Here is a 27,084-nt window from a genome sequence, read left to right on the forward strand (position 1 = left end):
AGCGAAGCCAGGGCCGGAGCAGCTCCTGCGCCGAGGCCGGCAGCTGCCCGGGCAGCGGCTGGCAGAGGCAGGAGGCAGCGGGCGCCATCGCCCCCGACCCTGGCTCTGTGCAGGGCGCTGGCTGAAGGGCTGCTCCGCACCCACGGTCCCCGGTGCCACGTGCCAAGCACAACTCCGGTTGTTAGCAAGGGCTGGCTCGCTTTTGCTGCAGCTGGACCCAAAAATGGGCTGGGGGATATTCTCCTCAGGGCAAACATCAGGTGAAATGGCTGCAGCCGGTGGGAGCTCCAGGCTACCGAAACAGGCAGGCGGGAACGGCGACTGCAAAGAAAGCCTTAGCAGGATCAGAGGCAGAGCTGCTTGTCATGCTTATAATCTCCTCCCATCATCTTCCTGCCTGCTCCTCCTTCCCTTGGTGTTTTCCTCTTCCCCCCTTCAAGCTGGAGTGTGGATTCACGGCTTTCCCAGACGCTCTGCCCCCGCACTTCCCCAGCATATCCCAGCTCCAGCCTCCGCAGCCCTCCGCTCCCAGAGCCTTTCCTTCCCTGCCGCCTCCAAACGGGGTTTCGCCCGAGCCTGCTTTCCCCTTCCCCCTGCCCATTCGCTCCCTGCTGCTGGGCTGGTTTGCAAGGCTGAGCATCCCCCTTTGCTCCTGGGCTTTGCTTTCCCCCCGCGCTCCCTGCTGCGGACACTGCCTCTCCATGACGCCTCGCTCCCGAAGCATCGCAGACACGGGCAGGCACCAGTCTCTGTGCACAGCCCCATGCCGAGTGCCCGAACAGGTCTCCGTGGGCTCCAGCGCAACTGGGGTGCACAGAGCTGGGCAAGAACCAAGCACCCTCCTCCCTTGCTGCTGTTCGGCAGCTGCCGAGGGCCCCGTGGGGCTGATCCTGGCAGCAAAGCCCACCGCCACGCTGCGGGACAGACGGCTGCCGCAGGACAGACTGCTGCCACGGAGACAGTCGGAGATGGGGAGCAAGCTGGGCACAGGGAGCACCCTGCGGGGGTGGCAGCGGCTGCGTGACACTGGGCAGGGGGTCCGGGTACTTGCCAGCCCCCAAGAACAAGGGAGGAGCTCACCAGGGCTGCGGCACCCACACCCCTGCCACGGGGCAGAGGCCGAGCTGGCAGGGGACAGGCAGCACGAGAGCACAGGCAGCACCTTGCAGCCATCCTGGAAACATGAGAGGAGCCCCGGCAGGGAGCCCTGGGTGTCCTCTAGGGACACATAAAAAGCGACCAAGGGAAGCGGTCCCCAAAGCCCCGGCAACACGTGGCACCCCTGAGCCCCGCTGGCACCCAGCCCTCACCCGCTGGCACCGGGGGACGTGCAGACCCCCAAACCGCTCTGCAGTGCGGCGGGCAGCCCGGAGAGCCCTCCTGTGCCGCTCTGCAGCAAGGCCAAAAAATCATATGAGCTGCCCTGTCTGTGGTGAAGGGGGGATTGGAAACGCAGGGTGTCCCCAGCTCCTGGAGACCGCACACCGCTCCTCCTCACGCAGGACTGGCAGGGGCAGAGATCTGCACTGCCCTGAACCCTTCCCCAGCCGGAAAAGTGCCCCGTGCCCCCCACCCAGGCTCCAGGACCCGCATCCCCCCCAGCCTGGTGCTCCCCACGCCGGGCACCCGCTGCCAGCGGAGAGCATCCCGCGTAGCTGCCTGCTCCATGGCCCTACCTCGGTGCCAGCTCCCCATGCCTCCAGCACAGCTCGTCGCTGCCAGGCTGCCGCCGCGTCCGAGGCAGCGCTTTCTGCAGAGCTGCCTCTTCCTCAACCCCAACACCCCCGCACAGTGATTGATGTGTACCGCAGCCGAGCTGGGAACTGGGCTGCCTTCCCATCCCACCGCCGGGCTCCCCCCTCGCCAGCAGCTCCGTGCCTGCGCCGCAGCCCCTTGGCGTGCCGGGGGGGCCCACGTGGACGCTGGTGTCAGCCCCATCCGCCCCCCTTGCCTGCAAACACCTGACTCACCCCGGGCCAGGCACCAGAGAGCCGGCGCAGGCTGCGATCCTGCCAGGATCCTTCCCTGTGCACGCAGGGAAGACAAGCTCAGCTCAGCTCAGCTCCTGCGCTGCTGCTCAGCAAGGAGCTGGACCCACGCTACATCTCATCCCAAGTTAATCCGGCACTTTCCTGCAGCACCCCCCCATCTCTTACACAGGTCCTAGGGCAGCAAAGGCTGCGCTGCCTCCAAACCACGTACCCAAGCACCCCACTTGCACTGATCAGCTTGCAGATGTACCAGGAGCTGGAGCTGAACAGAAGCGCTTTTATCAGCCCTGTCCACAGCGAAGTGCAGAGCGTGACACCCAGCACATCCCTGCCTACAGGGCGCGTGGCTCCTTGTCCCCCCCTTGTCCCCTGGGAGGGACAACCCCCCAGAGCAAACACTGGGGCGAGGTACCGCACCGCAGAGGCGCCTCGTACCTGTAACGCAACAGCATGAAGTGCTCGTAAAGCGCAGCGCTGGCCCCGCCGCAGCGGAGGGACGGATCCTGCCTTCAGCGAGCGGTGGGAAACCCCAGAGCATGGGCAGGGGCAGAGCAGCTGCAGGGTGGCAGCGGGTGCCCAGCACCCTGTACCCGGGCAGCCCGGGGCTGGCTGCGGCTGGGCAGGCTGCAGGTCGGGCAGGCTGCAGGTCGGGCAGGCAGCCCGCAGGCAGGGGCCAGGCAGTATTCCCCAGGGGGAGGCAGCCTGCTGGCAGGAGCAGCGCTCAGGTAGCACCCACCGGTTTGGACACATGCTGATGAAAACTCCAGAGCACGCCAAGCCATCGGGAGCCCCGGGGGCAGAAGCACAAGCCAGGCAAAGTCTGGCGACCTGCCGGCAGACTCCCAGCACGCTCCTGCTATGGGGTGCAGGCACCCACCCACGTGGCCCGGCCACGCAGAGCCTGACCGCACTGGATGCAGAGGGAGAAAACCCCGCTCAGCCCTAACTGCCCAGCTGCTCACCAGTATGAGCTCTGCAGATGGCACCCATGGGTTGGGATGCTCACAGACCATGCCCCCACCCATGAACATCAGCCCTGGGGGAGCCGGCAGGGCAGGGACCAGGTCGCAGCCCTGACACCCCTCCCCATGCACCCCCTGCGGAGCTGGGCACCGCTCAGCCAGGCCGGCGTGTGCCGTGCTGGTGCGTGGCGAGCTGGGCCTCGCACAGGGGCTCCCGAGCCGTTGGAGCGGGGCAGTCCGGGGGGGTCTCGCTCGAGCAAAACGCAGAAGCCTGCAGCAAGTGAGAATCAGCCATCCCACACTTCCCAGCAAGCCCCTTTCTTCCAAAATCCTTGGCCGGTCTGTTTGCACCCTAACCCGACGCCCCGACCGCGGCAGCGCAATCCCCACGGGTTTAGCCGGGCCGGGAGCAGTCGGGCTCACAGCTTCCCCGGCTCCCGGAGGGGCAGCAGCGCAGGCGTGGGCCCCGCAGCTCCCACGGGAGCAGCGCTCCGGCAGCCCCGCGCGCAGGCGGCTCTCAGCCTGGGCAGCCTCAGCATCCTCAACGGCATTTCCAGCCTTGAACCCCCCTCGCCCTCACCTGGGGGGTTGCAGCCGCGGGGGTGCGGGGCCAGGGGCCACCAGTGCTCGGCTGCTCTGCACCCCTCCCACTGCGGTCAGAGCTGGCGTCACCGATCTCCGAGCACCCACAACTGTAAAACCTCCTCGTCCAGAGCCTCCGCATGAAGAAGGAGGAGGAGACACAGAAAGCGGAGGGAAGAGTCAGCCCAGAGCTGAGAGAGGAGACGAAACACAGACAGGAAAAGGAGGGGGAAAGGGAGAGATGGCGGCAGACAAAGACCCTGAGACCCGAGCCATGCCGCAGATCGGACCTGATGTGGGATGGGAAAGACCTAATTTATCGTGTCGTGCACAACCCCCCCAGCTCAGCCAAACTCCCCGGCCCTGGGGAGCGCTGCCCGAAGCAGGAGGGAGGCAGCAGGAGCTGCCCCTGTCCCACGCCTGCTCGCCGCGAGGGAGCGAGCAAGCCAGCCTGGGGGGGACAGGCAACGGCCATGGGACGTCCCCCCTCTCTGATCAGCGCTGAACCCCATGAAACACACCTCCATAAGGCAGCCTAGGGAAAACAACACCAGAAAGGCTCTTTCCTCCATCCCTGGCAAGAAGCAATGCTGCACCCAGCTGGAGGCACTCGGGCCCCAGGGTGCTGGGCTGGAAGGGACCCACTGCGCCCGTGACCCACTAACAGGGATGGAGGCGCCTGTGGAAATGCTCTTCTCCCTGGCTCCAAAATCTGCCACTGGTGAGACCCACGGGGTGCACAAGGCATTGGGGAACAGCAAGGGGTTTCAAACAGGGTCCTGCTGGCGCCTTGGTCCCTGTGGCATCAGTGCCCACACTGCACCCCACCAAGGACCCCGCTGCGCTCTGCTGAATCCCTTGCACACTGCCCATGCTAGAGGCCGCCACGCTGTGCTCGAGGACTGAATCACAGAATCACAGGCTGGTTGAGGTTGGAAGGGACCTCCAGAGGTCACCTTGCCCAGCCCCCTGCTCCGTCAGGGCCACCCAGGGCCGGCTGCCCAGGACCGCGTCCAGGCGGCTTTTGAGTGTCTCCACGGGTGGAGACTCCACCACCTCCCTGGGCAACCTGTGCCGGGCTCGGTCACCCCCACGGTGAAACTGTGTTTCCTGATGTTCAGAGGGACCCTGCTGCGTGTCAGTGCGTGCCCACGGCCTCTGCTCCTGTCCCTGGGCGCCGCTGCGAGGAGCCTGGCTCCGTCCTCTCAGCGGGAAGCCCGGCAGTGGCCGAGGGTGGCACGAGCTGCCGGGAGCAGGGAGAAGTTGCCCCATGGACGAGCTCCCCCACTTTTCCCTCTGAGGAGAGGCAAATGAACCCCACGGGGTGGCACAGGCCAACTCGCGTAGCACATTTTTCCCTTTATTTTTCCCTTCCGCAGAGTCCCGGCAGAGCCCAAGAGCCCTCCACGTGCGTTTCAGGGTTCGGGCCAGCAGAAAGACATCGGCCACGGTACCGCCCCACAGAACAGCACCCCTAACTGCCACGGTGCCACCGGGCTCAGCGAGGACCCAGCGAACGCCCGAGTCGTCCCACAGAGATGCGTCTCATGATCCTGCACCTCCTCACCCACCGAAACCCACCACCAAGATCCCTCCCGGGGAGCGAGCAGCCTGGGGCCCCAGCCACCCCAGAGGTGCCCCCCAAGCACGCACTGAGCCGCGCCACTGAGCCAAGCTCCCGCAAAGGCGGTGGCTGCTGGTGAGTCCCTCCTTGCTCCCACCACCCCTGCTGACCCCGCGACACCGTTTCCTCGCGTCCTTGCGATCCCAGCCGGCACAGGAGGCGACCCTTCGCGTTCCCCACTGCCACCCGAAGCGCAATTTGGTGACTCAGGCACCGAAGCGGAGCCAGCTCCCTCTGACCACGGTGGGACACAGCTCAACTCTTAGAAGAGGTCAGCGCTAAGCTGGGCTTAGGTTTTAGTTTAGCATCACAGTAAGTCCTTAGATCCCAGCAGAAAATGCGGTGGGGCAGAGGGGTACTGGTCGTACGCCCCCAGCCCAGCAAGGCTGGCTGCCAAACGTCGTTTTGGAGGCATTTCCAAACCCGGAGGAAGACGGAGGCGGCTGCCACACGGAGCAGTTCTATCTACAAGCTGATTCAAGGTTTCCTTCAATCCCAGATATAGCCTCTGATTTCGGGCATCAAAATGTTTCTGATCACTTTGGTAGAAAGTAAACTTGGGCTAGGGAGGAAAGGGCTGGCACAGCCAATCCCTGCCCTGGAAATGCTGGAAAATCCATTGAAAAACTTCACCACACGACATTAACCTGCAGAGCGCTTTAAATCCAAGCAAGGGCTCAGCATTACTTGTAACCTCCAGCCATCAGGGGCACCCGCAGGCACCCTGCGGCTGCTCGCCCTGTGCGGGGACACCGCGCCCGCCCCTGCTGCCCGCCACAGCCTGAGCAGGAGGGAGGATTCGGGGGCCAGGGCTGCGGCATGGCACGCCTGGTCCGTGCCCGAAATGGTCTTTTCCCAAAACACCCCCCTTGAACCACTTGTCCCCGTCACCATCTGTTCAGCTCTGTCCTCGCGTGAGCAAAAAAGAGTTCGGCACCCACCTCGGAGGTTCGCGCAGGCTGCAGCAACCGCTGGAGGGGCTGTTATTAGAATATTCAGGGGTTTAACCCAGTTTCCCTGCTTTCGGGATGCCTGGTTAATGCTTTCTGAAGGCCTAAAGACACCAGCGCAGGCTTCACTCCGGTTTCTCCCCATCCAACTCTCTCCCAACCACGAGGAACGTCAGCCCGGGAGAGGGGAGCAACGGCACCCCTGCGGCCGCGCAGCCGTGAACCACATCCCCACTGGCGACAACAGACTGAAGCAGGATCAGGACCCTAAGAAACCCCAGAGTGTCACCAAATAACACTAAATAACAAGAGTATGTGTGGCACGGCCCCCCTGCCCATCTTGGGGTTCAACATCCCGCCAACGAGCCGGGTCGGAGGCACCGACTCACCGGACGAGGCCAGCTCCGCTGGGGCAGCGCCCGCGGCCGCGGCTGCAGCCAAGCAGGGAGCAGCGGGTCCGCTGGTGAAGACCCGCAGCTCCAACGAGGAGCGGGAGGGCAGAAGAGGAGGAAGCCTCTCCTACGCACGGAAACATCCCGCCCCGTCCCCACGGTGCAGCGGCTTCCCAGGCTGCCGCAGAGAAGGACACGCACCCTCTGCGGGTGCCCAGGCACAGGAGAAAAGAGCTTTTTAGCTTCTTCCAAGGCAAGGGCAGCTCTGATGTCTCAGAGATGTTCAAGCCTTGCAGGCAATTATTAAAGATAAGAGGGAAATGTTTTAAAGGCCAGAAGGGACGGAAGAGGGATAAGAGAGGGTGGGGAGAAGAAAAAGCAAGTCGGCTTGGAGCCGCAGTGGGGTGGGGAGCAGCACACGGGCTTCCTTCATCAGCTCTGACCTTCCACATTGAGGACACCATGGGACACTGAGGGACACAGCGGGGACTTGGGCCATGTGGGCAGATCTGGGGCTACTGCGGAGACAAAAAACGGTGCCGAGGAGAAGGTACCTCGGTCCTGCCCCCAGACTGCAACTGCACTGCGGGGTGCACCCCAAGCCAACCCAGACCCCCAGCAGTGCTGCCCACACCGGGGTCCTGCCGCCTCCCGCCGCCCCAGAGGGCCGGACCCGCCGCCCCAGAGGGCCGGACACGCCGCCCGTGCCCCTGGGTCCCGCGGGACAGTGCGGTGCCCCGCTTCTTGGGGAAGCCTCCGGGGGCCTCCAACGCTGGCCAGGCTCGCTCCCGCCTATCCTCATGTTTTCCAGTTTGTCTGGGACAGTGGCCCAGTGCCCGGAGTCCCCAAAGACCCCGCTGGGCATCCCCAGCCCTGATGCAAAGCTCGCCAGGAGATGTGCTGGCTGGATGCGGGGCTCTGGCAGGCACCCACTGCGGGGAGCACCCCACTCCACGGGACTGAGGCTCCGTTGCGCAGGGTGAGCCTCGAGGGCAAGGAGGAAAGGGGCCCCCAGCCCTCCCCAGCTGCCACGGAGGAGACGGGGAGGGGACAGGCCATGCCACCAAGCCTGGAGGAGCAGGAGCGGAGCTGCCCCAGCCCCTGCGCTGTCGCACACCCACCTTCATGAGCCCCACGCGCTCCCGGCCCCCCTCTCCTCTCCCATCGGCTCCCCACCAGGTCGCATCCCCCAGGAGCAGGGACGCCATCTCCCCCCAGCCCTGCCCCAGCTTTGCTGTGGGACAGCGTGAGAAGTGCCTGCACACCAGACAACCAGTTCCCGGGAACAGATTTACTCCAGTTCCCTCCTGCTTAATACCCTTTATCTGTCCCCGGTTTGTCTTTCAGCAGTAATTTGCTCTGCCTGGGCTGCTTTCCCTGCCTGTTTTATATTCAGGATGTATATATAATGTATGTATTACATGCATTAATGCAGCGTCATCACCACGCAAACGCACCGTGCACCACCGCTTCAGAAGGTCCGAGTCCCAAAGCCACCGTGACGCCGGTCCCCAGCCGTGCCCGCAGCAACCGGCGCTGCAGTGCCCACTCCTACACCCAAGTCCTAAAAATTACGTGCGGCATAGCTGGATTCCAGCTGCTGCGGGGAAAACTGTAACTTGGAAATTTCCATGCTCTGAAGCATTTCACAGATACGCGAAAGGACCAACAAGGTGTCAAAGGAGCTTGAACAAGTCACAGGGCTGAGCAGGAGCCAGAAATAGCAACCGGGAGCCTGGGTTACAGGCGCTGGGAAGGACCCTGGCGTGGGGGGCCAGACACCCCCCATCAGGCTGCCCCACACAGAACGCAACCCTCGCTTGCCTCGGTGGAGATGGACGACAAGAGGTTCACGGCCTTGAACAACCTTTCTTGCCTGGCTCCGATTCTACTTTGCTAAGAAAATACTTCACTAGCCTCACCTCAGTACATATTTGCAAGCAACAGCATTTGTCTCCCCGCAGAGCTGGGGAGAATCCGTCCTTTGGCATCCGAGTGCCCGGACACGACGGACACCCAAACCAGGGACAAACGGAAAACTCCTCAATGACTTGCAAAATGCAACCGCCACCAGGCTTCAGCTTGCTGCAGGGCACCTGGTCTGCAAAAATCCTTCAGAAGGAAACCAGAGGCTGGAAAGCACCGACCTGGACACGCAGGCACTGAGGATGCCGTACGTCAGCCTCCGACCCAGCTGTGAGTTACGGCATCGAGGCCGGGGCCAAGCCTCCCGGAGGCTTATGCCTGCGGGCAGTTCTGACAATTTACACCTCAGATTGAGGGCATCTGAGCCCAGAAGGGACACGGAAAGATGCCCAAATAATATTTTTGCAGCATAACAATAGTACGTGTCTGGCATCCTCGAGCTGGTTCAGAATAGCTCAATGGATTTACAGTTGTGCCAGATGTGCCGGGGGACCCCCACTCGTAATCTGAATTACAGAAACACCGGCTCAGCAAGGAGCCCCGCAGCGCGGTTTGCGGGGGCCGGAGATGGCTCCCCACGCACGCACGGGGAGGAGGGAGCTCGTCTCATCCTCCCCGCCGGGTCGCGGGAGGGCTGGGGCTGCCTGCGACCGAAGCAGCGCGCCAGGAGGTCCAGCCGAGCAGGGGACTCTGCTCTCCCGTTCGGACAATGATGATGGGGTGCAGCCACCAGCTCGCCAAGGTGCCAGGGCATCAAACCCCGCGCCCCGGCCGCTGCTAGGGCCAGGACCGAAAGGTGGAGCTCCCTTTGCAGGCAGAGCACATCTCTCCCCAGCTCGGTGCTGGCGTACCTCACAGCCAGGCTTGGGAAACACTGATAAGATGAGGGAAAACATCTTCTCTCCCCCCTCTCGCGCTGCCCTCCTTCCAGACAATTAATTTCAGCCCTGCACCAGCCCGTGGCTGTCTTGCAGCGCCGCTGTGAATCATCGGCAGCAAAACGCTGACTCACAGAGGTGAGGCTCCGGATGCGGCTGACGCGAGCCCCCTGGTCCCCGCAGCCTCCTGCGAGCTCGCTCCCGACAAGCCTCCTTCAGGCCCCCGCGCCGCCCCTGCGAGCCCCGGGGAGGCCGCGGCCGCCCTCCGCTGCAGCAGGGAGGCGATGCTTCAAGAGGTCATTTAATCCCACTCGGCTCAACACAGGGAGCAGCTCCATCCATACCGGCCCGACAAGCCTTTAATAGTCTCCTGCAGTGGAAACTCCTCTCCCTGCACCGCCGCCTGCGCCAGGGCTTTATCCTCATCACATTAGAGAGGTATTCTCCGGCATCTCACCAGACCTCCTTCCCTGTAGTTTTGGGCTGTCGCTGCCCCTGTCCCAAGGAGCCAGGGCAGAGCTCCTGCCTTTTCAGTGTTTCAAGCTCTGCAGCTCCCCACCGTCCCCAGGCCACCGTGACCCCTCCATGGGAGCAGCCCCGCAGAGAGCCGATGCCGGCAGCAGCTCAGCCCTGCACAGAGAAGGCAACACCCGTGGTAGCTCACTCAGCCCAGGGACAGCAAGCCCCTGCGGCCACCATTCACCCAGCAGGACCTGCGTCCACCCCAGTGGGAAAGTGCCTTCTCAGGTCCATCAGGTTCCAGCCTTGGTCCTTCCCAGAGGCAATCTGAACGCCCCCAGAGAGCAGCAGGTCCACAGAGCCACCGAACCAAGGCGGCAGCAGCAGCTGCCCGGGAGGTCCCTGCAGGACCAGCCCCAGCAGCTCCTCTCTGCTCAGCCCCGAAAGAGCAGAACACAGCTGGCAGAGGCACGGGCGGCTGGGCACCGAGCGCTGCTGGCTCCAAACCGAAAGCGTTCGTTCCTCCTCCTGCCATCAGGGTCGCGGCTGTGCCGTGAGGGTCCAGTCCATGCGCCCTTGCTGCCTGCAGCTGGATGGACCTTGGGGTTCACCTCTCGTCTCTGCCTGGCTCCTGCAGATCCCCGTTAGCCGGGACAGCAAGGCTTTGTGATTGCAGCACTGAGATTTGCCGTCTGGTGCGTAACCACAGCTTTCTAACACCCCTCATGCCCGCACGCTTTTCTCAAGCCCCCTCGCTACGTTCCTTCCTCATGTCCCACTATTTTCTCTCTGTTCCTCCGATCAGTCACACAGATGGATGTTTTAGCATCCAAGTCTTTTTCCAGACAATCACAATCTCTTCTGATGTTCTCCATTTACAGTAAAGCAGCTCCCCCTTCGCCTCACATCAAAGGCATCCTCCAGTTCCCAATGACCTGGCTCCTCTCCCCAGAAGCACTTAAATGTGCACACAACAGGCAGGACTAAAGCACAAGCACCGCATCCCACGGGCCCTCGGCACGGCAGGACTCAATTACTGCAGAAGCAGCAGGGCACTGGGGTGCTGGGAGAAGCTTTATTGCTCACCCTGCCACTACCATCCACCTCGTCCAGTCCTCCCTGCCACCACGGGGGGGCTTGCGGGCATCGGCCCTCCATGAGCCTTTCACCACCTGTCCATCCACGCCACTGCAGACACGTGTAGTCTCACGGCCACGTTGCCCATAACTCACCCTTTTCCCATCACCTCCAAGCCCGCTCCCTCCCACCCGCTTGCCAGGAGCATTTGGAAGGGAGATGTCAGACCAACACAGCAGGATGGTGTGAGCTCAAGGAGGTCACGCTGGGAACACGAAGGGTCCCGTCCCGCTTCCCCTCAGACGCCTTTCTCGCCAGCCTGCGGGCAGACCTCACGCTGGCCCAGCTGAGCTCCGCTGCCGTGTCCTGCTGACCAGACCACACAACAGCACAGCATCAGGAGGACCCGGCCCTGCCACAGCTCCTGCCTTCAGGCAGGGAAGGGCAACGAGGTTTGAACCGGCTGGTGGAGGAGATCACCACCAACTAACCGCGAGAGGCTGCTCCCAGCGAAACTGCAGGGACACGTCAGCTCCCGTCCCTCCAGCGGAGACGACAGGTCTAGCTCGGAGCCTGCCTGGCGATGGAGGGCAGGAAGGTCTCATCAAGGCTGTCTGGACCAGTCCCTTCCTGGAGACAGGCCCAAGCCTGCCCTATCAGCGGGCCTTAAATCAATGTAGGGCTTTGATGGCTACTACAGACACCTTTGTCAGGAGAGGCGGTTGCTTTCCAGCCCCAAGCAAGCCTGGCAAGCTTGGGCTGTTGAGTTGGCATGCTCTGCAACCGCTGACCTGACCCGGAGTCCCTGAGGGATGCTGCGCTGGGGAAAAGGAGCCAAACCCAGGGCTGAAGCAGCCGCCGAGCACCACGATGAGATGGGGATGGTGGCTCTTCATCGACGGGGTGCACGACGGCCAGGCTGGAGCGGCCAAGTGACGAATTGGGTCCAGTGGGGAAAAATATGAGAGTAAAGGCAGCACGGATGAGATGACCCCATGGCAACTCACTCACGTGAGGGCAGCGATCCTGTGTAACACCTCCGCAGCTCTGGGATCCACCACGGGGAAGGGGCCCACAGCGTGGGGCTCTCCCACCTCTCCGAATGGGGCTGGCAAAGCTGCTCTCCTGCAGCAAGCTCAGACTTAATTGACACGTGTTGAATTTGTGTTTGGGCAATTATGTATTTATATTATGTCAGCAGTTGCCAAGAGCCCGGACATCTGCTCGCTCATCACGCGTGAGCCAAGCAGTGCGGAGACATTTGACCCCGGCGCAGGACGCCGGGCTTCTGCAAACACAGCTGACAGCAGAGACGTGCCCCCCGCCACAAACGGCCCTGTCCTCCACCAGCATCGCCGCCGGGAGACGGGCAGCGACCTGCTGCCCACGCTGGCATCCCCCTGCTCCAGGGGTAATAAAGCAGCCTGAGCTTATTTCACCAAACCACACTCTGGAAGCCAGGCTCAGCTCCCCTGTGGCTTCAAAGGCATCGTGCCGTGGGTCAGAAATGTGAGAGTTAGGGGAAAAAAAAAAAGCACAGTTAAGAAGCCAGCGAGTTCACAGGGCGAGGACAGGGCTGTCTCCCAAGTCAGACTTGAGTTAGGCAGCGATGGCAACTCACCGCCTCCCCGGCTCAGCTGCCAGCCTCGAGAGCAGCCGGGGCAGAGTCCGTCCTGAGAGACCAAACCCTCCTTCCAGCTTGCTCCCTCCGCACTTCTGGCACCAGGAAAAACCAGGGAAGAGGAGCGTGACCTCTGCTGCGTCCCCGGCGGCCGGGGGGACGGGGCTGAGGCGCCTCCTCCCCAAGCCCGCCGGGCTGCAAAAGCAGCACGTCCTCCTCCCCGCCACCCTGCTCCCACCATGCACGGCGGCACCCGGCCGTTTTGCAAGACCTGGGCAATTTGGGGCCATTTTAAACAAGGTTTCACTCCTACCCTTTCGAGTGACACCTCCCAGCTGAATAAATAAGTTCAGGAATAAATTGCTGTGACCCCTCGCAGCAGACATCTCAGGAAGCCAAGAAACACCTTCCACACGATGTCATTAACATGCAAACGAAGATCTCTCAACCAGTGGGTCAGGAGAGCGTGATTCAGCCCTTGCAAAAACACCCTGCGCTTCTCCAGATGAAAGCGCAGCCCAGACACCACCCATCAGTGAGATGAAAGAGCCGGCGCAGCCTGCAACCCCCGCCACCCCCTGTCCCCTGGGTTGCTCTCCCCACTCCCGCCGGCCCACGTGAGCACGTGGGATGGGACCGGCAGCAGCAGCCACGGCATGCCGTGTGCCATCGCTGAGCCCAGGCACCGCAGCGTCGTCTCCTCGGCAGACCACGATGCGCCTGCTTAGTGCTCTGGGGATTTCTTTGCTTTCCTCGGCCCCCACGGGTCCCTCCAGTCTCACCCGTTTTCCCCTCCAAAGGGCAAGTCCAACTGATGCCCTTGGCCACGCCAAGGCCCTGCCTGCACCCGCCCAGCCTGGCAGGGCAGCAGCTCCGCAGTCCCGCAGCCTTTGGAGGTGCCAAAGGGCCGACGCTACCCCAGAGCTCTCCGGTTTCAGCCCCACTCCCTCACACTCCAGCTCCCTCCGCCTGATGACAGCCGCTCGGCAGCATGAGCAGAAACACAGACCTGTCACCAGCCGGCTGAAAACCATCCCCTGCTCCAGGCAGGGCCACGGCCGCTGCTCCCCGAGAGCCATCCCTGCCGCCCGCCGGCCACCCGCCCCGAAGCACCTCCCAAGCAGCTCAGCAGGCAGATGCAGGCAGGTGGTGATGGCCGCCTCGCTGCCTCCTCGGGAAGGGAGCCTGGTGGCAAGGCTGCACCGTGCCAGCACCGTGGCTGGCTCTCAGGGACAGGGACATGTCTCAGCAGGGAGTGGCTCGCTGGTCCCTGACCAGGGACGGCCACACTGCCATGCAGCACCTTCGTGCCAGGACAGCCACACCAGCTCGCAGGCTTCCAGGGACCCGAAGCTCAGCCCAGGGCACAGGCTCCCACCGGCAGCGTGGCAGCTCAGCCACTCGGGAGCCAAGGGCGCAGCGAGGACAGGTCCTCGCCCCAGGATCCAGCAGCAAACCAGGCAGCCCCTGGGCCAGAAACCGTACAGCTACCAGCAACCCGGCCCCGCATCAGCCTCCGCTGGCTGCCCGCGTCCTGCCCGCTGCTCCAGGACAGAGCCCGGGGCGTGTGGACGTTCATTAAGGCTTCTTGCAAAACCAAAAGCTGCCCAGCTTGTCCCCTCTGTCAGGTCAGGCAGCTCTGTAAAGCCAGGAATGTGCCTCTTCCAGGCAAACGCATACCTTTAAAAGGCATGCTTGCGCTGTCAGCGGAGTTTGGAGCACGCTAGGAGCGGGGAGACAGGAGATTTATGATACGATGGTGCAGCCGGGGCATTCAGCTCTTCCAGCAAAGGTCCAGCAAGAAGCAGGGGCTGTGGAGGAGAGGGCAGGGGAGAAAGCAGGTTGCTTAACATTCGGCACACAACATCCCCCAAAGCGATGGCACGTGGTGAACCAGCCCTGGGGATGCACTGAAGGGTTTAAGCCACCACCCAGAGCAACCTCGCCAGCCTCCAGCCCCCGAGCAGTCACCGACACAGCTCCTTCCCACGCTGCTGGACCTCATTTGATCCAAAGACTTTACAAGTGCTTTACAAACACCCGGCCTTGGGAAGGTCATTAAGAAAAGGGACCCAAGGCCACAGCTTACCCAGGCAGGCTTGCGGTCGCCCTGAGGGACAGCCCCGAGTACGGACACCCGAGCAGTGCAGCCACCGACACCTCCCCAGACCCTTCTGCACCACCCAGCCTTCCCGTAGCACCCTGGCCGCCCCTGTCTCGACACAGCCACCACCTAAGGAGGACCGAAGGCGCCCAGGCTCCGTTGGCACAACTGTCCCAGAGGGGAAACACGCTCCCCCAGCGTGTCACAGCCAGCCCACCCTGCCTCCACAGCCCCCAGCCCAGCCCTGCTTCGGTGCAAAACAGCAGACCCAGGCAGGGAAGCAGCACTGAGGTGGAAGCCCCAAGACAACTTCCTTCCCCAGGGCGAGGGTGTCAGTGATCTTGGGCAGAGGAACCCTGAATCAGGGTTCAGCGATGCCCAGAGACACCCTGGGGTGCCCCTCTGCCCCAGGACAGTGCGGTGCGGCCAGCTGGGTGGCAGGACCTCCCACCATGCTGCCTGGGGAGGATGCGGGCAATGCCGGAGCAGGCAGGCAGCGGCGCAGGCAGTGGCGCTGGGGATGGTACCCAGAAAGCTCCACCTCTGCCGGTTGCTTAGCGACCAGCATCCCGCAGGAGCCACCTCACCCGCACGTCCCTGCCAGCAGCGCCAGCTCTGCTGCAACGGAGACCAGAAGCCTCCACCTGGTAGCCACCAGCTTCCCCGCTCCCGCTGAAGCCCCGGGGCCTGGCTGTGCTGGGGACGTGCTCCGCTGCGATCTGTCCCCGCACCCCATCGGCCCCCACGTCTCAGCCCCAGCCCTGCCTCGGGCCCAAGGCCTACAGGAAAGGCAGCAATGCTTTTAGAGGAGACCTCCCACCCCGAGTCCAGTTGCTGCCTCCAGAAGCTGATAAATGCGAGACAGGGAAAGCAAAAGGACAAATGGAAACCACTTCACATCGTCTGAGCCCATCTCAAGCAGCCAGCCCGGCTGACCGGGAACGAGCATCTCCCACGGCACCACACAACCTGCTTTCCCAGGGACACTGGTGCGCCCGAGACCCCCCGTGCTCCCGTCAGCACCATCCTTCGCAGCCTGGCTCCCTCCCAGCAAGTCCCCAGACTGCAAAGGGCAGCTCACAAGCCTCAGCATCGCTGTTGCTTCCCAACTGACAGAGGCCAACGTACTTGGGAAAATCCCTCCAAACATCTCAAAATTCCTTTGCAGGGAAGAAAATGCTACAAGTTCACGGGAAGAAAAGCAGCAGATCACCAAGTGAAACAGGCAGGAGCTGGAGCTCAAGGAAGAGAATTGTTCTTGCAGATGTATTTTTGGACACTGCCTGCAATTTACGCTGCTGTTCATCTCACTTCTGAGTGAAGACAGATTAGCTGGCTGCAAAGAGCAGCAAGAAATTGCTATATTAACCATGGAAAGGCAAGACTGGAAAATAGACATTCTGAGGCTTCCTTAAACTGTCCCCAGCACTGGTGTCTCTAGCAGAGGTCCGACCTCTCGTGGGTCAGAGCTAGAGAGCAAACCAAGCTTTTCCTTCAACTTGGCACCTGAAAATCTGATTAATCATCAGTGCTGCAAGAAATCAGTGCGACGGCAAGCACATTGCCCCAAAGTCTCGTTAAAAAAAAGCTGACGGGCTTCCACGAGCTTTCAACCCTGCAGTAACAGCCTCCTCGCAGCGTGGCGCTGGGTGCCAGCGCCGCAGGAGGCAAAGGCCCCGGGCGCTAGAGCAGCCCGAGCCAGCGGCAGTTGGGTGCCCGGAGGCTGCTCTCCCAAGGGCCCCACCTCCCCTCGCACCCCCACCCGGGGCCGTGCCGGCTGGCCGGCGAGGGGCCACCGGCTGCCATGGCCCGGCACCCACGCCCAGCTCGCTCACCGGCATCGTCAAAAGGAAACATTTTTCAGTGAAGCACGGTACAATATCTTAGGTGGGCTGGGTTTTTTTTCTTTTAAGATATGGGAAGGAGGTATTTTATGCAACAAAAAGGACTACTACTATAGGTTTGTTAAAACATTCTTCTTTGAGCGCAGGTTTAACAAGGCACAGAGGACTGGCCAAAGGCACCAGCAGCGCCAGGGCAGCAGGCGGCTCCGCGAAGGCCCACGCCGCGCTCCCTCCTGCACGCCGGCAGCCGGCTCCCGCTGCGGACCGAGCCGCTGACGCCTCCCAGGCGCCGGCGTGGTCTGCTCCTAAGACTACAAGCAATGCCACCGCTTGGGATTTATTCCATTTGCTTTGTATTATTCCCAAATACAAAGCTTAAAATTCCTTTTTTTCCCCCCCCTCTTCAACTGGACGTTGAAGTCTGACTGACCCCTCAGGTCTCTGCCAGTCGCAGGCAGCAGCGCCCACTGCGCAGGCAGCTGGGTGGGTGGAGGTCCCTCCCCGTGCCCGCAGGAACCCAGCCCAGGTGTGACACCACGTCTGCCACTTAATTTTAACCCTTTTCATCCGTGGCACCGCTCCTCCCCTTCCACGCGAGCAGATGCCAACCCTGCCAGAGGGGTGACAGGAATCGGAGTCATTTAGACGATGCACAGATACAATCCTGACAAACCGCTCTACAAACCCATGCCAGGGTCAAAACTGGGAGAGATGCACGGAGACCCCCAGCTCCCGCTGCAGAACTGCTCCAGCCTGGTGCTGCCCCATCCAGCATCACCCCGGGGGGACCCACCACGCCAGCCGGCCTCCCAGGCACGGGCAGACATTTTCTGGTAAGCAAATATTGCTGGTTTTCCCTCGCTCTCCCCCAGCCCTTCCATTTTACCTCCTGGACAATCCCGAGCAGTTGTTTTTCTCGGCTGTTTAATCTCTCCAGCTCCCAGAGGATGTACGCTCAGCGCCTGCAGAAGCTCATTGAGCTTTGATGTGTCTCAAATTCTGCCCCCAGGCAGGTGACGGGTATTCAGGGAACTTGGACAATGAAATGACAACAGAAGGAAGGGCTGGAGGAGAAGCATCAAAAAAAGTAAAATAAAATAAATAAAGGGGGAAAAAAGCAAACCTGACTGAAGCCTCTCCTCCCCACCGCAGCCAAGGGCAGAGCCCAGGGCAGGCAGAGCCCGTGGTAACCACCAGGGCCTCCTGCTCGGAGAGGAAGGTCCCAATCCAGGCACCCTCGGCACAAACGCTGCTCCCGGCACAGGAGGGTGCTGCGGCCGGCCTGAACGCAGGGAGCAGGGATCCCATCGCTGCAGCCGAGCTGGCCCCGCCACGGCACAAACCAGGGAGGGACTGGGCACAAGTGGCCGGCAGAGGCGGCAGCACTTCCCGGCACACGGCTTGCGCCAAGCAGACCTGGGCACAGGCTGGCACGGCTCCTGCCCTCCCAGCTAAACCGGGACAGCCTCAGCCAGGACTGGGGACGCAAAGCCAGCAGCGGCCCTCAGGCGGATCCGGGCTCAGCCAGGTCCATCCCAGCCTGACCCCTTTGTCCCACACGGAGCAGTGACACCACGGCTGCCACGAGCACGAGGCTCCAGTGCTCTCACTGCAGCACAAGGGGAACAAGACAGAGATGCCTCTTTCACCTGGCAGCCGTCCCGGATGGGTTCGCTGCTTCCCAGCGTGGCCTCCAGACGATAGGCAGGACACCCGCCCGGCAGCCAGGAGGAAGGCGCGGGGGGGGAACAGCGCAGGCAGCTGCCGGAGGGTGCCCGGGGGTGGGTGTGCAGGCAGAAGGCGCGGTGGTCTTGCCTGGAAGAGGCGTTGGATAGGCGACAGCCACGTGGGGACGCAGGCAGGGCTGCAGTCCTGGCACAGCACCAACAGGCTGCACCCACCCCCGGGGCTGGCACGGCACCGCGTGCCTCTGCTTGCCGGTCCCTGGTCACTCCTTAGGGGCCTGAAGGTGGCCCATGATGGGTGCCTTCTAGAAGAGGACAGAAATCTAGGCTTTCCAAGAGATGGGGCTGCCTGTCACGGCCACCAGGCGGATGAGCCAAGCGGCGGCAAGGCCACCAGCATCACCCCAGCCCCCACCAGCACCACCCCACCGGAGCCGGCACAAGGGACCCACATGGAGGTGGCTCTGGAGCGCAGGCCCCGATCCATGACAGAAGCACCCATGTTCGTCCAGCTCTCCCCAGCCTGCCCCATCAGGGCATCCATCCAGGGCACTGGTGTGGCCACAGCCACCAGGAGCCGCTGGCTGGGGCTCCATCACCAGCGCCTTTCGGGATGAGGTGGCACCCACACTGCTCAGCACTGCGTCCCCTGCAGCAGCGTCAGGGCCAGCCACTGGGGCTGTCACTGGTGGCAGCGAAGGGGTGGGACGGCAATCCGCCCGGCATGGCCGCAGCATCTGCCGTGTCTGAATGTCTCCGTCTCCCCGGCAACCTGGGTACCAGCGCCTTCTTACTTGCAGCCGAGCGGTCTTGTGCAGCAAAAGCCATGCTGAATCTGTAGCAGCATTACAGCAGCCCTCTCCTTCCCTTGCCCTCCTGCCCTTTCCATCCAAAATTCATCATTAAAACATAACCTTGCGGTGAGGAACAAGAAGCATCACACCAGGGTCGTGGCGAGCGGCAGCACTCCCGCTCACCCCGCCAACCACCACCGCCATGGGGTTTACTGGGCGCTGCTGGGCTTTCAGCTGGAGGAAAGCGGGACCTGTGCAGCAGCTGCAGTGACGAACACCATCTCAATGCCGGCTACCTCGAATGACCTGGGCCATTACATGCACATGGCATCAGGACGAGCATCCTCCAGGTGACACCAGTGGCAAGGAGACCCAACCTCACTCTCCATCCAGCACGTTCAGTGGCCTCAGAGGCTCCGAAAGCTCCTCACCGCAGTGCGAAGCTCCCTCCAGTGCACACCAGCTTCCCCATCGCCCTACCAAGTGTCCTGCCTTTGCAGGCGGGGAAGGACACAAGCCGAGACCCGAGTCCCAGGGCAGCGTGTGGCTCCGTGAAGAACTGGCCCTTTCCAGAGGTGCCTGAGCAACGCCACAGCAGAGGAAACACCAGCCATGCTGGGGACCCTCTCAGCAGGCTGGGACGCCGTACGCAGAGGCACGCCAAGCACCCGGCCCCCACGGAAGGAGCATCCCCTGGCGAGGCAGCCGGGAGGCAGGCGAGCCCCGGCACCCGGACCTGCACCCTGGATGGGGCTGAGCCTGGCAAGCTGCAATGCGGGGAGCAGATCATGCCCCACAGAACCTGTTGGCCTCCCACCGAGCAGCTCTCAGCACCTGCTCTTGTAGCTGCTGAGGATGGGAAGTGGCCCAAACACTGTTTAAACCCTTCAGCAACAGGGAGGAAAGCCAAGAAAGGATAAGCGAAAGCCTCTGTCCCAGAACAAAGGAGAGAGCAGCAAGGGCTGTGGGGGAGCTGGGCTGGAAGAAGCCCAGAGAGGTGTCACCAGCAGCACCCGTCTGTTGGAAGATGATGCCCCAGAGCATACCCACGCCAGGGCTGGGTGCCCTCCTGCACGTGGTCCAGCCTCCGCATCCACCCTTGGGAGCAAGTCCTGCAGATCCCCACCCCACGCTGCGCCTGCTCAGACGCTGCCTACAGCTTCGCATCCCTTGGGTCCTGCTGTGCCAAAAAAGCTGCTGAAACGCCAGTCGCAGGTGGCAAGTCCTCGTCCGCAGGGATCTGAGAACAGACAGCTCTTCCTTTCCACCCAGCCCCGGTGGGATCACCGGTTCAGCAAGGCAGGAGCCCACCCCAGCCCTTCACACCCTTGGCCAAAACCAGTGGTGAGGGTGGTACCTCACGTGGGAACAGAGCTCTCCACCACGCCGAGACCTGCCGAGGACCTGGGCGAACGCACGGCCATCGGAGCAGCAAAGCTCCCCCATCTCCTGCCGCCCGAGCAGACCGCGCCGCGGGCCAAAGGGGGGGCAAGACCACAGCCCCGGCAGGGCTCTCGGGCAGGGAAGCCTCCAGCAGCCAGCGGGGGGCAGAGATGGGGGGGCAGAGATGGGGGGCATCCCAGCTCACCCACCTGCGACGCAGCACAGGGGAAGGCCAGCTCCGAACTGACTTCTGTGAGGCAGAAGAGGTTAAAAGTCTCAGCCAAAGCAAGCAGGGTGTTTGGCCAGAAGCCAGCGTTTCCCAAGCTGAGTCTGAGGGAGCTGGCAGCAATCACCAGCCTTCAGGGCACGCATTGCCACATACCGCAAACCTGTTTGCTCAGCCCAGGCCAAAGCAGCTGGGATGGCACAGAGCAAGCTTCGCTGACCAAGGCATGTCTCGCAGCAAGGATGGGCCCCAAATCAAGAGGAAAGTGCACCAGCAGCCCCGCGCCGGGGCGGGAGGAGCAGGCACAGCGCTGCCCCAGCACCCGCCACAGCCAGCGCTGCCACCGAGCGAACGCCCGCCCTGCAGCAGCGCTGCCAGCTGCAAGCACACAGGCACCCCACCCCGTGCTGGAGGGAAACTGAGGCACATGGCGATGCAGGATTGCATGCAACCCACCAGTGAAGCTGGGCCTCCACCTCTGCCCCCACCAATTCCAAAACTGGTCTTCCAGCACCCAAACTCTTCAGCATACAGAGGCGGGACAAGAAACCCTGCCATTCTCCTTGCTTTCCCTACAGACACACGCACCCGGGCACAGGCGGAGCTGGCATCTTGCTGGACCAGCAGAGCCCTCCTGGAGGCACGGTCTCGTAGCACCGCTGGTGAGAAACCGCTCATAAAAAGTAACGAGCTGCCCCGTCCAGAGCCAGAGACACCTCTAGCCCCGAGGGGCACAGCGCAGCAGCCCATCGCAGCCTCGGCAAGGACGCGGATCCCCTGCCCGCACCCAGGGCGCTGCCTGCCTCTGCGCCCTTTGCCTCGCGGGGGCAGGAGCCAAACCCCGGCGGCAGCGGGGTTCTGCGGACGCAGCGAGCCTCGCGGTGCACGCTGCCACACGCTCCCGTCACCCGGGCAAGAGCCGGGACAGCGGGGTGCAGTCACGGAGCTCCTGTCCCCAATTTTCAGATGACGACACCTTCCTCCCGTCTTGGACCCAGTGCGAGGGTAGCGCTGCTGTGTTGCTCTCTGCCAGGCTCACCATGCAGGTCAGGGAGCCAAAGCAGAAGTGAGACCTTGTCCTCCCAGCTATCCCGGCTGCACACCATCTGCAGGACGCGTGGAAGCAGCTCACATCTGGTTTCACAGGGACGGGACCATGCAAACTGCTGTGCACTGGGGCCCTGGAGCGGAGCAGCCCACCCAGCTGCAGGGACCCCAGGGGTCTCCGAGAAGGCCCAAACCAAAAGCCCTTGAGTCTTTCCGGCATCCCAGCAATTTAACTCTGCAGCTCAGACCTATTGCCGCCCTCTCCCATCCTTTGCTCCCAGCTGCCCGGCGGTGCCAGCCTCCCCGGGACGTGCCTCAGGCCAGCCGTACGCAGCCCCGGGCTCGGATCCACACCCGACAAAACACAACGGCTGGTTTGCAAACACACCGCCTTCCTCAAATCCTCTGCACAAAGGAGAACACGGAAACTCAGCGTTAAGCGTGACGTCCCAAAGTCGCTCTGTCAGCGGGCAAAGACTCTGGCAGCTGGTAAGAGCCTTTCTGCTGGCAAAGGGGCTGTTGCCCAACTCCTAACTAAACCAGGAAAAAATCCCAACACAAAGAAAGCCAGAACAAGCCCAAGCCCAGCAGTTGTGTGCTTTGGTGGTAGCAGGCCAGCTTTCCAGTCCTGCTGGGGGTTTCTGGCAGACGAGCCTCCCTGCAGCACCGGCTCCGTGCTGAGCAACCCCTTCTACGCTACAAAACCCACTCAGCCTTACGTGGCATCTGGGAAGGAGAAGAGAAGCTTTCAGGATAAACTCACGCTGCTTCCAGGAGCTGCTCTCAGCGCTCTGCACAGGCACAATTCAGAACCTGCAAAGAAGAAATCAGATTTGGTTAAAAGGAAAAGAAAAAAAAACCCTTCCCAGAGATGACGGCAAGTACACGGAGGGACGTTAGCCAGGCACTTCATCACAAGATGGTGCCCGCACGGCTCGAGCGCTGCGTTTAGCCTCCATACAAATCTGCTCGCTGGAGAACGTAAGCTCCAGATTACGTTAGATGCCTCTTTACTCTCAACAAGACTGATGTGAAAACAGCACCTTCGCATGCAGTCAGTCTGCCTGCTGCGTGCATCGCGAGCCAGTTCTGCTCATTTAAGTGCTAAAAGCAAATATTTACTACAGGCAGTGCCGCAGAACCAACACACCTCCGAGAACTGAAACAGATACCCTCCTGGCTCGCACTGCCAGGCGCTACCCAAGTCCTCCTGTCAGGGCCATCTGTGCCACCCCACTGTCACCCGGCCCTCCGGCTCGCCGGCGCGGCCCCTGCGGTAACGCCGAGGGCAACATCTGGTCAGCAGGACTTTCACCCCGGGTAATGAGGCAGGTCAGCGATGCAGGACCCACAGGAGCCAGCCCCGCTCCCTCGTCCGTGGAGGGACCAGCAGCTCCAGCCCACCGGCAGCGAGAGCAGCAGCTTTGATAGAAGAGCCCAAATCCTGCAACAGCATTTTCAGGGCCACTTTTTAGATGACAACTGCCCCTAATGGGGGAGGAAAAACTGCCCAGCAGGCACTACAGCGACACGAAGGAGGAAGCCCAGTCTCACAGCAAGGATACCTTCTGCTTTTCCAAGGGTCAATTTTCAACCATACCTTCAATAGGCAAGGACCGTCCTCCCATAAGCACGGAAGCAACGCAGGCAGGACGACCCGCCTATGCAAAGCACCCACCTCTCCCATGGACTCAGCAAACACCTTTCACTCTCCGCAAGCAAACATCAGTGTGTGTAGCCCGACACAGCTTGCCCTGGGTGGCCCCGATCTGCAGCAGCTTTCCCGAGAGCTCGCTCGGGGCATAAAAGCTGCTCCACTTTCCATTTGGACAGAGTCCCCGAGCAGCACGGCGACGCGCAGCCATCGATCCACGGCTGGGCAGCTGCCGCGTGGGGCTCTGGCCATTCCCTGCCGGACAAGGACAGGACCCGCTGCTGTCCCCCAGGCAGAAAACCTGATGCAATAAGGCCGGGAGCTTCAGCACGTCCAAGGAAAAAAAATCACCTTTGAGCAGGGGGAAATTGCAGCCCCAAATGATTTCCATGAGAGATACAGAATGAGGAGGGAGTTACAGCCACCACCATGTGCGTGGTCCTGCCCCAGCTCTCCGCCGCTGTCACAGGAGGGGAAGCACGAGCAGGATGCCATCGCGCACCGGCGCTGGGCATGCTCTCGTATGCCCCTGCCCACCGGGGACAGATTCCTTTGCAGCCACCACATAGACCGGTTTTACTCGCTCAGCTGTCTCACTGCGTGGGGAGCGGGGCTGGGACGCAACGCGGGGCATCCCTGTACCCGGCCAGCCGGCTCCAGCGCTGGCTGCGCCCGCAGCCCCGGATCCCCCACCCACAGCACCGCGGGGCCGGCGTCACAGGGCCTGAACACCTCCACGCCAGCGTCCAGCACGGGAGCTGAGCGCACGCCCCGGTGCACAGCTCGCTGCTCTCCCAGACCTGGAAACGGCATTTTCCCGATCCACGCACGATTACGCACGGAGCTGGCGCTGCCCACGGACCAAGGGATGCCACTGGCATGTGGAGGCTACTGGCCCATGCCGTTACCTACGTGCCCACACCCCTCGATCCCAGAGCCCACCACAGACCTCTCTCGCCTTCACCTGCCTCCTCTTCTCGTGCAGATGCCGCTGCCCGGAGGCTAACGAGCCAAAGGAGAGAAAGAGCCCCATCAGAAGAGCTCTGCCCTCTCCCAGCGGCAGGACACATGGGTGTCCCAACAGGCCAAGCTGATCCGGGGTACGGACTCCCAATACCAGCAGCTCCTGCTCTCAGCTGCAGACGGTCGCACAAAGCCGCGGGGATCTGTGGGGCTCTCTCCCCTCTTTGGTGCAGCCTCTGTGGCCCTGCTCCTATTCTGCCAAGCCCAGTGATTTTTGCAGGGGCCCCAATGCTGCTCCTGGGTTCGTACGCTCAGCTTTCTCCCATCCCAGCTCTGGGGCGAGTCCAGAGATGCACAGCGGAGACGGGCAGGCAGACGCACAGCCAGGCATGAGAGCAGCCAGCTTCGCTAGACCCAGAAGAAGGGGTACCGCGCCAGCGGCCCCGGCACCCGGGGCTCACCAGGGCTGCACCGTGTTCGTCCTGCGAGGGAGAACGGAGGATGCAGTCACCAAAGGCAGGGCAGTGGCACTCAACGCTCCCCGACCTGCTTGTGTTAACGCTGCCAAACAAAGCCCCTGTGCTCTCCATCAGACACCGACCATCCCTCCTTCCCGTCTTCTGCTGCGTGGAGCAGCATTCACCGGGGCTGGCTGCACCGCAGCAGGCTCTGAGCTATAGATATTTTGGGATCTGCGCTACTGCATCAATTAGTATCATATTAACGAAGTGTTCTGAGAATACAGGCAGCAGGAGCAAGACCCTCCCCCAACCCTGCTCACTTCTGCCTGCAAACAAGCAGCTCCCCATAACGCTCCTGCTAGCAAAAATCCATGCTAGATTGCATCACGATCTCCTGCCACGCAGCTCTCCCCGGCGCCGGGCCGGTGTGTACACCATCTCAGCCACAGACAGTGCCCCGGGCTTGAAAACATCCCACAGTGACCCACATCGGCACCCCATCGGCACCGCAGTCATCCAGCCTGACCCTGGCGGGGTGAGCGTGAGCGCTGGCTGTGGAAGCAGGCGCTGGGGCCCCAGCGCAGCCAGGCGAAGGCTACGGTCCGTGCAAGGGGCAGCGCCCGGCCAGCACCGCTGGCTGGTGTCAGGAGGGAGCCATATGCTGAGCCCAGCTCACTCGAATCTAGGCCAGCGCGTTGCAAAAATGCTGATGGGTCCAACGAAGGGGACAAGGATTCATACTGTCCCCTTCACACGTCCACCAGAGCAGGAACATAAACAGGGCAGGGCAGCGCAGCAGCCCCAGGGCAGCTCAGCCGAGCACGAAGCAGTGCCGGAGAGAGGTCCAGCCGTGCACGGCTCCACCCTGCACTGCGATCACATCAGCTCTGGCGAGCCGAGAAGGAAGAGCCCAGCCAGCGCTCAGCAGGAGATGACCAGGGACCACACCACCACGGGCCTTCCAGGCCGCCCTGCGGACACGTGCCGGGCTGGGGCAGCCAGCGGCACCGCGCCGGGGCGGGACTGAGCTCCACAGCTCTTGCAGCAGCACCGAAGTGGCCAGGGGGGCTTACAGCGACGGTGGAAGTTGCCACCAAAACACAGCGTGGACAGTTGCGTTTTCTCTACATCCTGTAGTACTTCCAACAGTCACCCCAAAGGCGGCTGCGTTTCCTACAGAGGGATCGCACACCAAGAGGGATCGCCAGGGATTTACTCATGCCGTTCTACCAGAAAGCGTTTTGTGGTTCCCTGGTGAAGAGCCCCAGTGAGTCGGCAGAGGTAACGGCCCCTGCCTCACGTAGGCATGCGTAAACCCCGAGCCAGATCAGACCTCAAAGGAGGTTTCTGTTGTTCTGGCCAGTTTACTCTGCAGGACCTTCACCTACCAGGACTTGCAGTAAATCTCCTAAAGGGGAACACTGCTGAGAATTCAGGCTGCAAGTTTCCCACCCCAAAGTTGTATCCTTGTCAAAAACCGCGCCTTCCCGTAGCGAGCAGCAGACCCAGCTCTACGACCACCCCTTAGGCCTTGACACAGCACCGCTCTCCCACGCTGAGACTTTTGCCACGTCCCTCTCATCACCGGCAAAGCAGAGACCCAAAGCGTGGTCAGGTGCCACGCCACCCCAGGCGCAGCGGGAGCTGCCGCCAGCAGAAACACTGCCAGATCGGTAGCGCACCATCTAATTAGAACATTTAATTGCTTCTCTCGTGCACAGGGGTACTGCTTCCCCGATAGGATCATGAAGGGGCAAAGCCGGCAGGACCCCTCCCAGCCCCGCAGCCCTTCGTGCGTGGCCCCCCGGGGGACGCCGGCGTGGCCGGGCAGGAGGAGGATGGGAAGGGCTGGTCCATCCCCGCTCCCGCCCCGCCGCCTGCCGGGACGCACCTGCCTGCCTCCGGCCCGGCCGGCTTCCCGCTGGCACGCACCCCAGCAGCTACGATTAGCTGGTTACAAAGGGGAACGTGTCGTTTAAAACGCACAATCAGATTTCCCGGCCCTTCTGCCCATAACAAAATGTCTCGTGAAATGGCTCATTCTGTTCTCCCATAGAAACGTGTTTCCCTTCAAAAGCCTGATACGAGGAGAGGGGGGAAAAAAAAGGCAAAGCTAAAAATATCTTCTGAAAGATACCATGACAGCAACAGATTCACAGGAAAACGAGGTGGGAAGGGGGCTGTGAACGTGTTAAGATCCTGTTTAATCTCTCCCCAGCCACCTAAAAAATCCACCGAAGGCAGAACCGATACCTCAACATTTCCTTTGTGCGAGAGATGACTCCACCCTGTGTTTTCCTCTCCATCTGATGCCGGGGGAAGGATACCGGCACACATCCCCGCTCGGCTGCCAGGCAGCGCGGCCCGCAGTGGGTTAGTAGGAGCAGAGGGAGGAAGGAGCCGGTGGGTGGAACCTGGCAGCAGGGCTGCGCTGTGAATCCTCATTCAGCATCGCCTCAAA

The 27,084-nt window shown here is 62.1% G+C and overlaps 1 protein-coding gene across 1 annotated transcript in view; it reads right to left on the reverse strand.

Annotated features, from left to right (window-relative positions):
* Nucleotides 1-27,084, reverse strand: part of EPB41L1 (erythrocyte membrane protein band 4.1 like 1) — a 63,378-nt gene that overhangs the window by 31,612 nt on the left and 4,682 nt on the right. Inside the window, exon 2 of the mRNA XM_082325587.1 lies at nucleotides 22,309-22,358. The gene's annotated coding sequence lies outside the window, so the exon portion shown is untranslated. The remainder of the gene's footprint in view (nucleotides 1-22,308; nucleotides 22,359-27,084) is intronic.

The sequence above is a fragment of the Platalea leucorodia genome, assembly GCF_965183815.1.
Source record: "Platalea leucorodia genome assembly, chromosome: 13".
NCBI classification, from domain to species: Eukaryota; Metazoa; Chordata; class Aves; order Pelecaniformes; family Threskiornithidae; genus Platalea; species Platalea leucorodia.